Source organism: Aotus nancymaae, unplaced genomic scaffold (assembly GCF_030222135.1).
Source record: "Aotus nancymaae isolate 86718 unplaced genomic scaffold, 86718_ANA_hifiasm-v0.15.2.pri h1tg000015l_1, whole genome shotgun sequence".
NCBI classification, from domain to species: domain Eukaryota; kingdom Metazoa; phylum Chordata; class Mammalia; order Primates; family Aotidae; genus Aotus; species Aotus nancymaae.
Window position 1 is genome coordinate 811630 of NW_026988427.1, and position 14949 is coordinate 826578.

Genomic DNA, 14949 nt, shown 5'->3' on the forward strand with positions numbered 1-14949 from the left:
CCCTTTCCTTCCCTCCTCCTCCTTCTCCCCCTCCCCCTCCTCCTCTTCTTTTCTTCTCTTCTTCCTTCTTTCTTTTTTCCTCTTTCTCTTCCTCCTCCTCCTCCTCCTTCTTTCTCCTTCTTCCTTTTCTTCTGCTTCTACTTTAGCTTCTCTTCTTTTTCCTCCTCCTTCTCTTCTCCTTCTTTTTTTTTAAGAGACAGAGTCTTCCTCTGTCACCCGGCTAAAGTACATAGAGTGCAGTGTCACAATCACAGCTCACTGCAGCCTTGAACTCCTGGGCACAAGCTATCCTCCCACCTCAGCCTCCTAAGTAGCTAGGACTACAGGCATGCACCACCACACCCAGTCAATTAAAAAAATTTCTATAAGAAAAGGGGTCTTGCTATGTTGCCCAGGCTGGTCTTGAACTCCTGGGCTCAACTGATCCTCCTACCTCAATCTCCCAAGTAGCTGGGATTACAGGCCTGAACCACAGCACCCAGCAGTTTCTTAACTGGTATCCATGCACTGGCTGGTCCACAAACCCTATAATATAAGGAAACCTCTTTCTCTTTCTCTCTCTGTCTCTTTCTGTCTCATACACACACACACACACACACACACACACACACACACACAATCTACCTATTGATAGAGTGTGGGGGGGGTAAAGGGGCTGTGTACATGTATATTATTTTTTTCTGGGAATAATTTTTATAGATTTCATCAGATTCTCAAAGGAGACTTGGACCCAGTAAAGCTTAGGAACTATCATCTTGGCTCAAGAATCAGCATCCTTTAGACCTTGAGCTGGAATATATAATTCAACCACAGAAGGCTCTTGGTTAGAATGAAAATCATGGAATACTACTTCCACACAAACCCCAGCTACTGACACTCACCCTCAGAATTATAAAATGTCTCATGCCTTGTGAATTCAGTCCTTTGGACAGGAAGCTAAAAGTTCCATGTTTGTTATATATGAAGATCCGTATTTGGGATTTTTAAAAACACATTATTATGTTAGTTATCTGTCAATGCATAGTAAACCACTCAAAACTTAGTGGTGTTATTTACTAATGAACTGGTATTGTCAGCAACATGGACTGGGTTCAGCTAGACAATTCCTTCGTCTAGGAACTACAAGGCATGGGTTTAGAATCCCACAATGTTATTTTTGCCACATTCATTAGTCAAGGTACATGACAAGGCCAGCTCAGATTCAAGAGGGCTGAGAAACAGATTACTGTGGCCATCTTGAAAACAATCTTCCACACCTGCATGCTGAAGAATTTATAGTTAAAATAATATGATATCTGTGATTTGCTTCAAAACATCCCAGAAACAAAAACTGATGGGAAAATAATTAAAAGAAAAATGGCAAAAAGTGATCATTGCTGAAGCTTGATGATGGGCACATGAGAGTTATTTACATTAGTCTTTCTACTTTTGCATGCATTTGTAATTTTTTTAATTAAAAGGTTAAAATGAACAAAACAGATGCTCTCTATGAATCCTCATAACAATTATCTTTTCCCCTTTTACACGTGTGGACCCTGAATAAAGGGCAGTCATGTGACTGGTCATTGCTAAGGTCACTCACATAGAATAATAGCTAATATTTACTGAAGACATATAATGCACCAGCACCTTCTCAACACTGTATATTATATCTCATTTAGTTCTCACAATACTATGCATCAGGTAGTGTTACTGTCTCCATTCCTAAGATAAGAAACACCAGAAAGTTGCCCAAGTTTACAAAATAAGTAGTGAAAGCCTGATGTGGATCCAAGAAATGTGGCTTCAAGGCCTCCAATCTATGAAGAAGCAAAGCTGAGATTAGAATCAAGCTCTGTATGGCTCCAGCAACAGGACCTCCCACTCCACGGTGCCAGGCTGCGACTTTCAGAGCTGGTGCTTCCTAGGTCATTTCCTTCAGTCTACTGCCTGAGTTTCCCTTCCCAAATCTGCATATTGCACATTAATACCCCACACTCAACAGGAATATGACTAAGTGGCACAGTCCATTGCCCATAGGGGAACACCTCTATTTTCTTTTACTAAATATATATCTGTAAGTGCTTTATAAACTGTAAGGTAATATAAAAGGTTCCTTGTTCTACAACTTAAGTAGCATTTTAAATGAACAACTATTTGGCAAATTATTTTTAAGACTCTCCGAAGAAGGTAAATCTTGTGGTAAAACTCTCCTTTGGAATTGTCCTTACCAACATCTGCAAGTTTAAGCACATTTTAGTTCAGGATGAGAACTTCAGGGTAAGAATCATCATTTTATGGGGAAAAGCAAGAAGACTTATGAAGTGAGAGTTTGGGCTATCAAAGTTTGTTTCCAGGAATGACCTGAGAAGAACCAACTGGAGCAGCTTGGGATTTTTCAATTACTCTTTCTTCCAAATGGAGATACTCTGTGCTATGCCTAAGTACTCTCCTGTCTACGTGTTAGAGCCTCAGACACTCCATCCTGAGGCTGTAGCTCATCAATCCTGACTATGAAGAAGTGAGAGAGACAATTTACCAAAACATTTAACAGGAAAATCAGAGTGGAGGGGTTTCACTGCCATGTCATATGAAATAGCACTAGGCATTGCCTGAAGAGATCCTTTGTCCAACCCTATCAGCAGCAACTCCACAACCCAGCTGCAACAGAGAGGTCTATAGATGCAGACTAGAGGTGTATGTGTTTGTGTGTGTATGTGTGAATGGATTCATGACTTATTTAGAAACATACAAAAACTTAAAAAGGGAATTTTTTTCCCTAAGAGTTAGTTGCTGATACAAAGAAATGTGACAATATTTTATTGAGATTCAGAATAAAAATTGTTTTTCTGGGATTCTAGGTATCTTTTTGTAAGATGGGCTTGTGTTCCTTCCCTGATAAAGGGAAATTAAGTAAAACAGTGTCTTCCACACATACAAGGCTTGTCAATAGTCTTCTCCCAAGCATCCCAGCTGTGCAGAGAGGACATAAGAGAACTGAAGACATTAACTGATTGGTAACATGGAGCTGTGCAGTGCTTTCCAATGCTTCATCTTTCTAAGAAATCAAAATTAAGGAGCATGAAAAAGTAGAATCAACTAATTACAAAACTTAACATTATATAAAAATATAGAAACAGAGAGAGAAGAGAAAAAAAGAGAGACAGAGAAGCAAACTTCTTACAGACAAGCTCCTTAATCACTCAGGTTTCAAACCCAGCCAATTACAATCACACATAAAACAGTCAAATATTTAATAAAAACACAGTTGGAACTTGACCTCAAATACTTGTAGGTGCATTGTATGTATCAGGTTTCCCAGAAACAGGAGTCATAAAAACACATTATTTATCAAGAAGTATTTTCTCTCCTCATCCAAGTAAACTCTTCCCCTGGAAACCACACAGCTGTTGCCTTTGGGAGAGAGATTGGGTTGCAGGTGCTAACTTTCCTATCTTTAAGTTCTCTGAAAGTAGGCAAAGGTAAATCAAAATTTGAATTCTTCTTAGCTTTCAGAATTTCAGATAAACCAGAAGTCTGTACCAAAATATTGGGCTAAGTCGATTAGCTAGATACTATGAAGGGATCATCGTTGAGAGAGTTGGAATTGCTGGGTTTTAAATTTTAAAGTTTGTGCTACTCAGCCTAGAATGCACTCTAGGTCACAGCTCTCAGCACATGTCCCCCTGCAATCATGGCCACCAGACATTTTTCTCTCACTGTGGGAAAGTGTCAAATCCTTTTTCTTTCCATGTGCATATTTGAGTCACAGGAAATGGTTTTTATATCCCACTCATAGGAATTAATGAGGTGTGAGAACATTTTAATTTCATACAAATGCTTCATGTCTTTATCAGACTGGATTTGCCTTTGTTTCTTTTGCCTAGCTGCTTAAAAATTCCAGCAATTCTAAAAGTGATGCAGATTCATTATGGGAAATGTGTACATAAAGATAATGAAAGCCAAGAAGCAGAGGAAGTCAACTAAAGACATGAAAAGACAACTACTGTTAGCATTGCCTGTTGCCTGGAAGCCCTTCTTAAAATGCAAATTAAAAATTTTTCATTATTAAGGGTCATCTTCATATTTTCAAGAAAAATTATTTGAAATAATTCAGAATTTCATCACAAATAATTCTGATACTTTATAGAATCATGACATTATAATTTTCATTGTTAATTATGCTTATCGTAATAAACGATAAAGAACACTGAAAACTAAGAAATAAGCCTGAACCAGTATCTATGTAATTGGAGGCAATTAAGGATAATTAAAATAAAATTTGCCTTGGTTAAAGTCAAAAGAGATATCATTTGGGCCCCAGCTCTTTGATCACACTGACCCATAGTGTGATCAAGAATAAATTACTTGGCTGAGCACAGTGGCTCACTCCTATAATCCCAGCACTTTGGGAGGCCGAGGCAGGTGGATCACTTGAGGTCAGAATTTCAAGACCAGCCTGGCCAACATTGTGAAACCCTGCCTCTAACTTAAAATGCAAAAATTAGCCAGGTGTAGTGGTGGGCACCTGCAATCACAACTACTCAGGAGGCTGAGGCAGAAGAATCTATTGAAGCCAAGAGGCGGAAGTTGCAGTGAGCTGAGATTGCACCACTGTACCCCAGCCTGGGCAACAGAGCAAGACTCTGTTGAAAAAAAAAAGAATAAATCACTTTACCACTACTAAGTTTAGTTTTATCTGCAGAATTAAGGGGCTAGATTTTATTCCTAAGGTCCCTTCTAGCATTAAAGTTGTCTGATAACAGGTGAAGCAGATTCAACAGTTAAGCACCTCTTTGCTATATTTTACCTGTATAGGCAACCACTTCTGAATATTCAAATTACTAATTCTATTTTTCATTTATAGGTGAGTTTATCCAGATACTTTAATTCTCCATCAATGAGATCACAAAAAGTAAGCCAACTTAAGAGTTATTATGTTGGTCATAAATATATTCATACGCTAAGCAGACTAAATTGAGATACGACAGAAATGACTTTTAGAGCTACCATACAGTCAAATTTTTCCTCAAGCAGAGTATCAGAGAGCCTATTGCAATATTAAGAACTTCATTTGTATAATGGAGAAGAATCCTAGAATCATGTTGGAGGACAATGAAGTGATAATATAATCGAATCCTGCCTCATGGCATGGATGGCAAATTGAAATGCATACAGGAACCATACACACAGGTAATATAAATGTCTCCTTATATCTGGCCCTTTTGAGAAAACCAAATGATAAAGTGACAGAGGCCTTGATGAGCTGGAAAAAGCATACCCAGTATAAGATCCAAAGAACTAGTGGATTGTTGACATGAGGAGTATGGGCACAAAATAGTCAAATCTGATTTTTCAAAATATGCTGGAACTCCACATTATGGGTGTGTGTGTGTGTGTGTGTGTGTGTGCGCGCGCGTGTGTGAATTCCCAAGTTTCTAACTTTGGATCAAATATATATATTTTTCTCTTCTGCACTGTGTGTGGGCCAAACAGCACAACGGTGGGCCAGTAATTTGCAAACCTACAACGTATACAGAAAAACTGACTTCTTCCATTTTCTGGAACACATGCTGCATAGACATGCAACTGAAACACCAAACAGTGACAGACCAAACCAATCATCTGTGGAGGGGAAGACTAAACCTATACTGTAACAAAACAACCACATTTATGCCTAAGGAGATAAATTTTGAATATATTTTCTCCAAATAGCTGATGATGATTGGATTGCTTTTTCCACAGGCAAATAAAAATGCAACTCTTTGCTTTTCAGAGTTGACATCCTAAAAAATAGACTAACCATTTTTAAATGAACTTGGTAAAAAGCCTTATTATCAATGTAATTTCCTTGAATTTAGGTTAGGCAATAAAATTATCCCAAAGCCTCTGACCATGTCTCCACCCTTGTCCAGCCACAGTGAGAAAGGAGGAAGAATGCTAACAAAGATATTCCACTGCTGTGCTAATGCATCTAACACTAGCACACTTTCCCTCCCTCTTGTTCCCATGAAAACATCTGTGCAAAGTGGGCCCAGCTGGCTTGCAAATATGTTCCATGATGCAGGCCAGTTTCCAGCCCCTTCCTGTCACCCTTTGTCTTGTCTCCTTTCTGCCAGTGTCCATTTCTCTTTTAAGTACCTAATGCTTAGTGAAAAAAATCAGTGTTAACAGGTTAAAAGTTAATGTGCATCACCTGTTTCACCTCCGTCCATTAGTAAACTTGGACCAGCAAAGGGGATTTGACATGTTACCTGTTTGCCTATCTCCTCCATGGGGGAAATTAAGAGGGGTGCTCAGGAGTTATTCATCAAAATGTCAGGCTCCAATTTGGTAAAATCATTATAACACCTGCTTTCTGGGAATTATCGTGAAATCTCACTCCTTTTCCCTTTTTAGAGAATCTGCTGTTGGGTAAGAAATACACCCACCCACGACTTTTATTTACGGTTTGAGGTCTACTTGGGATGGTGGGAAGGAAGGAAATTTCAGGAATCAGCTAGTGGTGAACAGTCCTTAGAGACTGAGGCAGAAAGGCATCCAGACTGCTTGGGAAGCCTCCTGAGATTAGGGGGTTCTTACAACACTGCAAAGGACTTTCAAAGTTTCCATTAGTTCAGACTCACTGAGGTATGAGAACAGTTCCACTGGAAACTCTCTCAATTTCAGCCAAGGCAGCAAGTATCTGACATTCAGATAGATTAAGAAGAAAAAATAACGTGTAAAAAAATATGAGGTGGGGAGGGGAGTATGGAAGCAAGTCTGAGGCACTTGAAATCATCAAAAAAGTTCAAAGTGGCAAAATGGTGATCCCTTAGAGAGTACAGGGGTTCCTGGAACCAAAACCTATACTCGAGATTCAGGTCTTCACCTTTTTCCATATCCTAGTTCTTGCACAGTAAACCCCTCCTGAGTCTTCTTGGCTCACTGGGGGATTTTAGAAGTTTTTAATTCCCAAACTGCTGATGGCTCTTTATTTACCACCTTTGCAGCAAGGAGGTAAGTGCTAAAAGGCCACAAACCCTGAAGATTCAAGGGATCTCCTCAACCTGAATTCAGCTGCTGACTTTCCCAAGAATAAGCCATGCTCTCCCACGATTAGTGTTACCGGATGTAGCAAATAAAATTACAAGGTGCAAGTTAAATTTGAATTTCAAATAACAGCAATTAATATGTATTATAATCCCATAGATCACATGGGCATACTTATACTAAACATATTCATTTTAGCTGAAATCAAATTTAACTGGGTATCCTGTATTTCATCAGGTAACCCTGCTATGAACAGATTCAGAAAAATGGTTGGACTTTACAGCCTAGTGCATTGAAGAAGAAAATTCATTCAACAAAGCTAGTGAAGAGGAATTTTTAAAATGTATGAAGCTCTTAACTGCCAGAAAAAAATGCCAAAAGACCCACCTGATGAGCCTCTTTATGTGATCGGCTAGTCCAGAGATTCTACACCCTGGCTGCACACTAGAGTTACTTGGGAAACAGCTAAATGTTTCTGATGCGTGCACCCTGCCCTAGACCTAATGAATCAGAATGGAATTTTTTAAAGACGCTCCTTGATTTTAAAGAGCATTCAGGTTAAGACGCACTGAGCTAAAGGGGCAATGAAGAAAAGCTGAAGTGTGGTAGAGAATGTATGATTGTTTCAACACAAGGTTCCCAAATTTTGCTGCACATTGGATTCACCCAAAGATTTTTGAAAATCACTGACACCTGGCATCCGCCTTAGACGTTCTGGTTTAATTAGTGCTAGGTACAGCCTGGGCCTATCAGGAGTTGTAAAACTTCCTCAGAGGTTTCTAATACAGAACAAAGTGTGGAAAACACTGTGTGACCCTAATATACCTCTGTTTCTTAAGATGAGAGCAGCTCTAATTACTTTTGTGGGAGTAGGAATGAAATCTGACCTTCCAATCATATTCAAAAACAAATTAGATGTTGCTTTTTAAACCTGTTTTCCCTTGGTGACTTCAAGATTTACACATTAAGAATGGGTTGTTGTTTTCAGGAACTTAACTCTGGCTCTGTTTATAGGATGCTTATTAATCCTTTTGCCAGGAGTTTTATAGATGGGAGAATGACAGTCACCCAAGACCCTTCTATAATTCCCTGCCTTCAATCATATATAATAATAATGATTACACACCTATGGAACTCAGAAGCCATACTTCATTTGTATATCAAGACTGCATAAACTGATGGCTTGACATAAGAAGAGTGTGATGCCAACCTCCAGACTAAGTCAAAGAAGGAAAAGAATAATCTGCGCCTTGCTAAAACAAATGTCGTCATACGGGATGCTGACCTTTCTTACAAATTGCTAAATGCACACTGATCCCTAGAACTGTTAGTCCTCCAACACGTAAAATGTTACTCACCCTCAAGAGATTACTCAGCCCTGACTTGACAGAGAATGCAAGAACATTACTTGAGTGTCAAAGCCAATAGATATGAATTTCCAAAGAAGCATGCTTTGTGGGAGGATATGGGCTTTACCCCAGCTGCCTGGGTAATCTGAGAGCCAAAGGAAGATATGACTGTCAGAGAAGACACCTGATGAGTTCCAGAACTTCAGTTTAGGGAGTATTTCACATGACTAAACAATTTATCAAAAAATGGCCAAATATTACTAGCAGTATGATGTCATGGGTGAGTTGATGAGATTCATTTGTGATGAAGCCAGAGTCCCAGCCTCTTGCCAGGTAGTGGAGAGGTAAACAGACCAGAAGAGCAATGGTTAATATAAAGAAAGGAACACATATACTATCAGGGCAGCCTCAAGTTTTATCACCATGGTAGGAAGAAAAGGAGGTTTTGCTGTCTGTCTAGGGTATTTCAAGTCCACAAAACCTTCTCATTCTTCATATTTTGAGAAAACTTTGGAAACATAAAATTATTTTTTAAAAACAAGTATCTAACATTTTTGTGACTGTGCTTTTGGACTTTCTTACTTGCTCAGTTGATCATTTCATAACTAAAGGACTTTAAGGATTCCTTAATTTCTAATTAAGGATTCCTGAAATTATACACTGTTTTTAATATTTTCTAGTTTGAAATATTGATAGAGCAACATGGGCCAGATTTGTTTTGAAGGATATGAATAAATCTGTCTATGACATGAAAAAAATATTAGGAAATATGTGTTTTAAAGCTTTAAGTTCATGAAGGGTAGCTCTTCCTTTAAGAGAATTTAGTATGCGAAATTGAGTATTTACAAAAAAGTAAGCATTTACTTTAGCCAAGGATTCTTTGCTTTAGAGTCCTCTTCAATAGAGTTATTTTACATACCATGTTCCCAAGTACATTTAAAATTGTTTGAATTACAGATACTATATCAATAAATAAATTCTTGGTGAAGAAATACTGGTGCAAGTGAGGAACACCTACACTGTCATAAGTGAATGAAGCAATTAAACTTGCAGAGGGTGTCAAATACCCCAAACTAGTTATTTGGTATACTGGTATACTCAAGAACATTTAATTGATTTCATGTAAACTGATTATAAAAGGTTAACATTTTTCACTCAGAATTAAGAATAACCTTCTACAAGCTACTTTGATCTCTAAAAGATATAAAAGAGTTATTCGATTTCCCACTTAAATCAATGAATTTCATTTAATACTGGTGATTTAAGTATGCATTTTTTCATTCATTCATCAAACTTAACTTTAGCACGTGGCATGTTTCAGGCACTAGGGTACTTGCTGGGAGACAGTTTAGTGAAGGAGGCAGATATAAATTACACAAATTACCACAAGCTATTGTAAGTGGCCTGAAGGATAAGCACAGGGTGTTATGAATTGTATACAGGGGATGTGCCCTGGACTCAGAAAAAGAGTCCTGGAGGGAGTGACATTTAAGCTAAGACAGCGCTCTTAACGGCTCCCATTTACTGACATTATGCTAAAGGTGCTTTAACAGTGTTAGTGATGGTCTATTGACTTAGATACTTTGATTTTGCCATTTTGTGCATGGGGAAACTGAGACTTAAAAAGAGCAAGTGGCCTGTCAAAGGTAGACACATCTAGGAAGTAACAGAGCCTGCAATTAAAACCAGATGCTGACTCCAGAACATGTATTTTATGTTTAACTATTACTTATAGGATCTCTCCAAAGAACAGGATAAGACAAGTAATTAAATAAAGGGAGGAAAAGAGTGTTCCAGATGAGAAATAACTATGATCTCAAATGACTAAGAGCATAGATTATAACAAATATGTGCACTTGGCAAATTTAACTGAAACTAGCAAAGAAACATTTCCCAACAGAATCTAATTTCTATAACAGAAAGAGGCTTCCTTCAAACAAAATATTTGCAAAGACTGTCACCTAGTGGCAGCAGGCAGGAAGTCGGTTTTGGGCTGGTATTTCTGAACAGGTGTATCCAGTTGCTTACCTGGGGATGCGGATCTTCAATTTTCATGTCTATTGTCTGCACTGGGCAATCCCAAACTGTTTTTCCTAGAAACAAAATACATTAAACTAAACATTACGAGATCAGCAATCACCTGTTTCAACTGAATTGAGATACAAACATAAAAGTAGCATGTCACAGTTTCAAGCCCTCAGAGACAGAGTAAGACCCTAAGTTTTATCCTATCCCTCTATGACTTGGGCCAAATGAATTTGTGCCAACAGAATAACGAGTAATCTAAATAATGGCTAACGAATATGTCTTATTGGACAGTGAAACTTTGGATTGCTTTACTGGATGAAGAGCCCCCAAGTAGTTGAGGGACTGTCAAAAAATATAAGGAATATGTAATAGATGCTAAAAAGGAGGAGTCTATAACAACTACAGTTTTAAATGGTTGCAAAAGTTAGGACTCTCCTTTTAAATATACATGTATATCTTAAACTAACCAGAGTGAGTACACTTAGCAAGTAAAAATTATAACTGATATAAACATCCAGTCTTAATTCTAACTGGCTTAGGTGCTAAAATCACCTGAAGAAGTTAGTTTAGAGATGGTATGGTGGTAATCTGAAGTGGAACCAGGAAAGGGATTCCATGCAAGCTGATTGAGTCTTTATTTTCCTCCGCAAACCATTAAACCCCTTTATTTAGGATAACATTTTCTTTTCATTCAATTAAGGCATTTTTCTCAAAGAAGCTAGATATCATCTCTGGAAGTCAGCAACTTTCCGTTTAAGCCTAAATGTGGAATGGGAACTTGACGAGTTAAACGTCACAGGTGAATGAGTCTACTCAAGATCAGGCACAAATATTACTATGTGTATTGGTTAGAACCCTTTATGTTGTTGGCTGGCTGTGGTGGCTCACGCCTTTAATCCCAGCACTTTGGGAGGCCAAGGCAGGCAGATCATTTGAGGTCAGGAGTTCAAGACCAGCCTAGCCAATATGGCAAAACCCCATCTCTACTAAAAATACAAAAATTAGCCAGACATGGTGGCAGCTGCCTGTAATCCCAGCTACTCAGGAGGCTGAAGCAGAAGAATCGCTTGAGCCCAGAAGGCAGACGTTGTAGTGAGGCGAAATCATGCCAATGCATTCTAGCTTGGGCAACAGAGCAAGATACCATCTCAAAAAGAAAAAAAAAAAAGCCTTTATATTGCAAACAGCAGAAAACTCAAAGTGAAGCTGTGTGATTGGAGCAAAAACTGAACAGTCCAGGGATAGCTTTAGCTTCATAGGAGGCTTGATACAGGGCTCAAATTGCATGACCAAGACTCTTTGCTCCCTCTCTTTCAAGCAGATTTGTCCTTCATGAACCTAAGCTGGCAGCTGGAAGCTTTGGGTTATAAAGTTTAAGTACAGAGGGTGTATTAATCCGCTCAGGCAAACGTAACAAAATACCACTGACTGGGTGGCTTAAATAACAGACATTTTCTCACAGTGCTGGAGCCTACGAGTCCAAGACTAAGGCTGGTTCCTGGTGAGGCCTCTCTCACTGGGTTGCAGACAGCCTCTTTATCACTGTGTCCTCACGTGACCTTTAACTGTGTACACTTGGGGAGTAGTGGGGGAAAGAGAAGGAGAGAGAAAGAGGAAGTGGATCTATCTCTGATGTCTCTTCTTCTTCTTATAAGGATGGTAGCTCTATCAATTAAGGCCTCACCCTTGTGACCTCATTTAGCCTAAAGGGCCCTGTCTCCAAATACAGTCACATTGGCAATTAGGGCTTCCACATATGAATATGTGTGGGGGAACAACAGGGATGAGGACACAATTCAGACCATAACAGAAGCAGTTAACAAAATCCATTTTTTCAAGCCATCCCAGTGAAAAATCTCATTGGCTTAGATTCTATCACATGCACATCTTTCAACCAATTACTGTAACCAGGGTGATGGATATCCTAGAGATGAAAAGTAGCATCAATGTTGAAGAATTCATATGGCTGAAAATTTAGAAAGTGGGAATTACAAAAAAGAATAATCAGAATTCTCTTGGTGGGAAAAGGAGGAAGGAATTCATGCTAAGATGTTAGCTGATAAATCTCCACTATATTGGGATGGTGCACCCTTTGTCTGAGAGAAGACTCCCCTATTTAGAGAAAAAATAGTATAGCAATAAGGCTCATTCAGAGTTCAAGCTGGCACTATACACTGTTGATATAGGAGAGATTGCAGACTGGGTTTCATTATCATTATTAGTATTAAACAGTCAAAGCCACCTGCCTGGTATAAGATTCATTCTGATATCTAATTATGACAGTGGGAGTTGTGACAACCCAATTTCCTGATCTCTTCTCATATGGCTCCTGTTTTTCTTGTTGGATCGTATTCTCCTCCTGTGTCATGGATTACGACAATCCCAAAAGTCCTGCACACAGCCCTCTGTTCTCTCTCGAATTTTTTTTTTCTTGATCTTGGCCATCCCCCAAGTATCAGTGACCACAACCTTGAGTGTAACTTCCAGAACTTCATATTCTGGCCTATCCTCTTAATCTCATTCTTATTTGCAGACTCTGTGTCTCAAGAGTCCTGAGCTTGTTTTTGCTTGATCCCAATAAAGACTAGCTTGCAGTTCTACTTAATAATGTGAAGGAACAAGAAAGTCTAAGTCATCCTCTAAGTAAGGATTTACTGTGTATTGTTTGGTACATGTCTCTTCCACTAAACTCTAAGTTCATTTAATACAGAGACTATTCATCTGTATTGCCCAAAACAAATGATCATTCAATAAGTTCCTGTCAAAATATATGCAGCTTTCAACACAACATAACAGTCCCTTCTACATCATTTCTGATAACTAATTCTCCCGTTTCTTCTGGAACAGCCACAATGAAGAAATGATGACAGGTTCACTACAGCAGTCTATCCCAGTTTTGAACAGCTATAATATTAGGAATTGTAATTGAGGGGCACAGAGTTGTGGGATGGGTGTTGTTTCCCAGAATCTAAACTTCCGTCCTATGCTTGGTGAATCCACTACTGTGTGAGGAGGCCAACTCCCATCTCTCCTTATGTAAATGGAAAATAACAGATACAAGTTGTTGTTTTTTTTTCTTTTTCCTGACCTTTGATATTCAGGACATGGTATGCGGACCTTGCCTGAGCAGAGATCTGCATGGTACTGCAAATCAGAAGTTCCACGTAAGTTATCTTAAAAGTAGAGCCCATCTAGAATTCATTTCACTTGTGACATCTAGTGTCCAGTGGTGGTATTGGCAGCCAGGTATTCAGGCCATCCCTAAAGAATGACCTTAATTATGATACGGGTAGCCTCTACAACTTTACTAATGCTGTCCCCTCCCGTTGAATGCACCCCTTCTTAGCTCTACCATCCTTCAAGGCCTTGCTTGAAGTGTCACATGCACTGGGAAGTTTTCAAGGAACATCCAGACAAAAATAGACGTCTCCCTTCACACAACTCCATTAGTGTGGAGCACATAGCATTTACAGCCCTGTAAGTTCTATTTATTTTTTGTAAATCTCTTACTATATTGTGGCCATCTTCTAGGCAATAAGTTGAGTTTACCACATCTCTGAATTTCTCCACTATGCCTAACACATTGCAGTCACTCAATTAATAGTTAAAATATATGTTATATTTTCAAAATAAAATAGGAAGAAACATTAATAATGTAGGGTCTACCTTCTCTTGTAACAAAAGAGAAAAAATAAGTTCAGATCGATTTTAGATTACCTAATTGCAGCAGTCATAACTGGCCTATGCTAGAACAATCTTTTCCTGGCTCCTGAGTTAAGGAATCTTTGTTAAATGACAGGAAAAATGGCATTTGTTTCATTTATCCAAGAACACGGGCGTGATTACAAATGAACGAGCATCTGGTTACTTAGAGCCCCAGATCCATCTGTGAGACTACACCGTGAGCAACTTGCTGCCAATCTTAAAGCTCAGATCAACCCTTTGAGTCTGGCTCAGCTCAGGCAGAAATTGTAGTCTGCAAAGGAAACCGAGAAAAGGAGGACAAGGAGAGTGTGGCATACCAGACATAAGGACCCAACGAGAGCAAGAAAATCTGTCAAATGTCACCAGAAGTGAGGACTAAATATTGACTACCGAGTTTTGCAAGGTACGAATTACTATTGGTAAACCTAACAAGAGCCACTTCATGGTATTGGTGGGGACAAAATCCTGGTTAAAGTGGGGGAAGAAAACAAAAAAAAGAACAAAAAGTAAGAAAATGGAGATAATGATTGCAAACTTCTTCCCCCCAGAAACTCTGTTATAAAGAGAAGAAAACAAATGGGATGGTTGCTGATTGGGATCAAGGAGGTATTTTTTTTTTAAATGAAATCATCAAATGATTTTTATGACAATCGTGGTAGTATGTTTATGAGCTGATAGAGAAGATCCAATAGAGAAGAAAAAACTGAAGACGCAAGAAAAGAACAGTTAGAGCCAAGTCCTCAAATAGGCAAGAAAAGATGGGCTGAAAAGCACGATTCATGTAACAGTTACCAGGATTCATCAGTGCTCACTAAATGTTAGCTATTATTATTTCTGATTGCTTAAATTTTCGAAT